This window comes from Myotis lucifugus, unplaced genomic scaffold (assembly GCF_000147115.1).
Source record: "Myotis lucifugus unplaced genomic scaffold, Myoluc2.0 scaffold_9269, whole genome shotgun sequence".
Classification (NCBI taxonomy): Eukaryota; Metazoa; Chordata; class Mammalia; order Chiroptera; family Vespertilionidae; genus Myotis; species Myotis lucifugus.
The window spans coordinates 1,011-6,429 of NW_005880317.1; the positions used below are offsets into that span (position 1 = coordinate 1,011).

At 43.9% G+C, this 5,419-nt stretch overlaps 1 long non-coding RNA gene across 1 annotated transcript; it reads left to right on the plus strand.

Moving 5' to 3' along the window:
- Positions 1-264: 264 nt before the first annotated feature.
- Positions 265-2,368, plus strand: LOC111824859. Its single transcript, XR_002827927.1, has 3 exons — positions 265-1,049; positions 1,937-2,025; positions 2,171-2,368. It is a non-coding gene; the product is annotated as an uncharacterized LOC111824859 (long non-coding RNA).
- Positions 2,369-5,419: the final 3,051 nt, after the last annotated feature.

A 5,419-nucleotide genomic window follows, 5' to 3' on the forward strand; every position in this document is an offset into this window, starting at 1 on the left:
ATTTATTCACAAAAGCTTGCTCATAATATTTTCCTATAATCTCCCATAGAGAGAGGATTGTTTTCTTTCCTGATACTTAGTTATCTTTCCTTTTTTCTTTCAGTCTTCCAATAGGTTTGTCAGCTTCAGTAGTTATAGAAAAACCTCCTCTATGCTATATGATATATTTCTTTTTTATTAATAGTACCATACTTTATTTCTTTCCTCCTACCTTCTTTGGTTTTTATTATCTTTACTTCTTGTGATAGATGCTTAATTCACTAGTTTTCAGCACTTTTTCTTTTTTGAATACATGCAATAGAAGCTATGAATTGCTTTCTATAGGAGTACTGCTTTGGCTGCATCCCACAAGTTTTCATATTTTGACAATGTTTTTTAATTTGCATCGTGATTTCTTCTTTGATCCATGGTTATTACAAAGTTATTTCTTCATTTACAAGTATATTTGAATTTTCTAACTGTCTTTATTTTAGCTTAGTTGTCACAGAACATACCTTCATTGTAAGGTTGCACCAAAAGTCACTGGTTCAGTTCCCCGTCAGGGCACATGCCTGGGTTGCGGGCTCAATCTCCACTAAGGTGTGTGCAGGAGGCAGCCAATCAATGTTTTTCTCTCATTGATGTTTCTGTCTCTCTGCTCTCCTTCTAAAACAAAAAGTTCAGAAAGAGCTTCCATCAGACATGGAGAAACTTCTGATGCCTGTATTTTTTTTTTTAATTCTCACCCAAGGATATTTTTTCCATTGATTTTTTTTAGAGAGAGTGGAAAGGAGAGGGAGAGACAGAGAGTAACACCGATGTGAAAGAAACACATCAATTGGTTGCCAGGGCCGGGAGCTTGCAACCAAGGTACGTGCAGTTGACCAGAATTGACAGTCCACAGTCTGACAATTTGTCCACTGAGCCAAACCGGCTAGGGCCTGATGACCTGTATTGAAGACCAAACACAAACACATATCCCACTCAGCACCATGACGACCACGGCCAAAGCAAAACAATTTTGAAAGAAAAGGCTGGACCTGACTACTGTGTTGAATTTACTGCTAGTTGTGAGTGGTTTAAACTATTCAAGAATTGTTATTTATTCTGTAATGTGAGAGTGAGTTGTGAGCCTGTAAGTGCTCATGTGAAGTCAGCTGAAGAATTTTTGTAAACTCTAGATAAGGTGATTGTGGAGGAATATTACTTGCCAGAGCAAATATTCAATGTGGCTGAAACTTCACTATTGTGGAAATAAATGCCTGAAAGGACTTTCATCCCTAAGGGGACCAAGTCAGTGCTGGTTTCAAGGCTTTTAAGGATGAGATAACCATCTTGCTTGGTGGCAGTGTTGCAGGTTACAAATTGAAACCCTTTATAATGGGGATAGTGAGAACCGCAGGGCCTCCAAGCTCGTCAATAAACACGCGCTGCCAGTGTCCTGCAGGAACAATGAGAAGTCACGGGAGATCCAGCTCCTCCTCCACGATGCCCTCCTGAGTTGCTGTGCCAGTGGAATAGAGAAGTACTGTTTGAAGAAGAACATAGCTTTCAAGATTTTGCTTATTGTTAATAATGCTCATGGCATCCTCTTTTTATTGGTGATGTTCTTCCCAATATCAAAGTGCTGTTTCTCCAAACATTACCTCTTTGATCAAATGGATCAGGGGGTTGTAACAGCTTTTAAAGCCTACTCCCTGAAGATGACTTTTGCCCAGGTTTTTGCTGCAACTGAGGAAGACACTGAGAAGTCATTGATGCAATTCTAGAAGGACCTCAACATCTGTGACTCCATCAGAAACCTTGCTTAGGATTGGGATAATGCCGCCAAGGAGTATAGGTTCTTGTTATAAAACAAGACCCATTTCAGATATTCCCAGTGGGACACAGCCTGGCACCCTGCCTGCCCAAGGCATTTAAAACAGCCCATCTTTTTCTTTCCCATCCGATGTCACAGATCACGCTGGAGGACAGCATGAGTAACTACTTCACTGTCACCTACAGGCATGTCCTGGGGTGTAGAAAGGTTTGCTGACTTAAAAGACAGTAAGTTCACTTATTTCAAAGTCTAAAATTCAATGTTACTTATTTCGTGTAAAGTTAAAGATAATGTGTATAAATAAATAAATTTAGATGGAAATCATGAGCATGTTAGTATTCACACTAACCATGTGATGATTTTATTTGGCAGTTTGCGTGTGAACTTGGACATGGGTAAAGCAGCATATGGGTGGATGATGATGAGGGATGAGAACATTCCCGGCACAGTCGTCCGGACCAGCACCATCCCAGAGGAGCTGGGCCGCCTCGTGTACCTGCTAACGGATAAGACAGGTACCACTTGTGTGTGTGTGTGCGCGCGTGCACCTCAGGTTGCCTGGTGTGTATAAGTCCACGTGGGTTTATGGTGTCTGTGCATTGAGTCACATTTAGAGTTTCTCAGATTCTGCTCTTGAAAACTGACACGCAACTAATTTTCATCTTCTCATATACACAGTATCATCAGAATTAGCAAAATATTACATTCTCAGAGATTGAAATGACATTTCTATATTTTTAATTTTTTACAGCCTTACAGATTTTTTGGTCTTATTTTTAACTGCTTTTATTACACCTCTCTAGTGGCTTTTTAAGAGCAAAAATTGCTTGTTTATTATAGAATGACACATGAGCTATAGAAGAAAATAACAATTTGGTGTTTTAACAGTGACCTTCTCCTTAAGAGCCTTACCACAAACAATTTATCTCACCTTGAGGTTTCATGCCCAAAATTATATTTGTCTTTATTTTGTTTTGTTTCTTTTATTCATCAAAGAATTCTTGTCAATCCATAACATACTAGAAAAAAAAAACAATTTGAATGCAGCACTATAATAAAAACCAGATCTAAAGGTTCAGTTCCTCCTTGATTATTGGTTATGATTTCCAAATAATTATTAGTGAACTATAAATAAAATAATATTGTATAAATGGTAAAGAAAATGTCTTGAATAAATTCAGCATTTTAAATAAAATATTAGAAAAGTTCTCACTATAATCAGGAAGAAGAAAGAGAAATCTGCTAACAACACTGCTGTTTAATTATTATTATTCTAGCCATTGCAGCAAGACAAAAAGTAGAAATAAGGTAAACAACAAAAAGAAAAAACAAATGTTTGCAGATGTAACGATCAACCAAGAAAATCACTGGTGGATACAAGCTATCAGTAGAGTGAGTGGCAGGTTCCAGATAAAAGCAGCACAGTAGCCCTTTGCGTGTAGAATAGACTAGAGAATAGGACCCTTCCTGCTAGCCTAAGTCCACGCAGAGCATGCACGCTGGGACCCAATAGCCTAAGTCCACATGGAGCACACATGCTGGGATGCGAAGATGGCAGAGGGCACATGTGCAGAATGTCCAGCCGTCACAGAGAAATGGAAAAGAAGACAAACACATCCCAAATGTGAAGTCCCCATTGCAGAGACAGCAGCCTCACAACCATGCCATACATTTGATCACTGCAGTGCTGTCAGATCCCGTGTTGGACTGTTCGGGTTTCCTTTGGGCCTGTCTTTGACGGATGTTGAGTACTGGCCAGGCATGCGATGCTCAGGAATCAAGAGTAACTCAGAAATAACAGTATGAGGGGCTCGGGTTCAAGCAGGTCAGTGGAGGAAGAGCCTTCGGAGTTTCCCTTACTAGCTGTGTTGAGCTGATGGGAAGAAGTTTAAAGAACAGGCCTGTAACAATATAGAAAGCAAGCAGAACGGCGTCAAAGGATCCAGAAATGGAGTTGTTGCTGGAAATTGTTTGAGAGAGCAGCCAGAGAAAAGCACATCTGAACTTGGAGTGACTCTGAAGCATAAGAAGGGAAATACTGAATGTAGAGCCAACAGGTGCACAGGGCAAGCATTCACAGAAGAAACTATCCTGCTTACCAACCAGTCAGCCTGGACTTAATTGACAAATGTAACCGGAAACCAAAAATCACCTACAGAAATCAGAGTGCCAACATGAACAAGTGAGCTGTTCCCAAAGAAAAATTCAGTGGCTTTTACAAAGAAATCTAAAAGAACCATCAGGGAAATGTTTAGAATTATGAGAGAGCTTACATATATAAACCCACTGTCAAAGTTAAACTACATTTCTGTGTATCCACAACAATTGGGACACTTAATGTAAACATGCCGATTAGAATGGCAAGTAAATGAACAAAGCAATCCTATATAATCTACACTAATAAAAGAGAAACATGGTAATTAGCATACGACCGCTACCCTTCCCATTGTTTAATCAGCATATCCTTATGCAAATTAACTGTCAGCCAAGATGGCGGCCGGCAGCCAGGCAGCTGGAAGCGAACATGAGGCTTGCTTGCTCCAGGGACTGCGGACTTGAGCGTTCCCCGCCTGAGTTGCCGGCCTCTGAGTTGCAACTCTAAACAACTATGTACTATGTTGCAAATAAGAAGCTAAACAAAACCCCAGAAACCAGCCGGACTGAAAGCCAGCCAGACCGCAACATTGTATCGATGTTTTCAGCAGCGAGGCCTCAGAGCTAAAGCTGGCCCAGAATAAAAAAAAAAAAAGAAAAGAAAACAAGGAGAGGTTGGGAGCTTCAGTCACTCGCCAGCCGGAAAACAGCCCTCAGCCCCTCACCCAGACTGGCCAGGCACCCCAGTGGGGACCCCCACCCTGATCCAAGACACCCTTCAGGGCAAACCAGCCAGCCCCTACCCATGCACCAGGCCTCTATTCTATATAGTAAAAGGGTAATATGCCTCCCGGCACCGGGATCAGCGGAGCAGTGAGGCTCCTGGCACTGGGATCACCGTGACAGGGGGCAGCGCCCAAACCCCCTGATCGCTCTGCGGCTCTGTGTGTGACAGGGGGCGGGGCCACAACCTCCCTATCCGCCCTGCTCTGTTCATGACAGGGGAAGGCGCCCCAACCCCCTGATCAGCCCTGCTCTGTGCCTGATAGGGGGGAGCTCCCCAATCCCCTGATTGCCCTGCGGCTCTGTGTTTGACAGGGGGGAGCTCCCCAACCCCCTGATCGCCCTGCAGCTCTGTGTGTGACAGGTGGCGGGGCCACAACCTCCCTATCTGCCCTGCTCTGTTCGTGACAGGGGAAGGCGCCCCAACCCCCTGATCAGCCCTGCTCTGTACCTGATAGAGGGGAGATGCCCAATCCCCTGATTGCCCTGCGGCTCTGTGTTTGACAGGGTGCAGCGCCCCAACCCCCTGATCGGCCCTGCTCTGTGGGTGATAGAGGGTGGCGCCCCAACCCCCCTCCACGGGCCTTGCTCTGTGTGTGACAGGGTAGAGCCATAACCTCCCCATTGGCCCTGCCCTGAGTGTGACAGGGTGCAGCGCCCCAACCCCCTGATCCGCCCTGCTCTGTGTGTGACAGGGGGCAGTGCCCCAACTCCCCTATCGGCCCTACTCTGTGAGTGACAGGG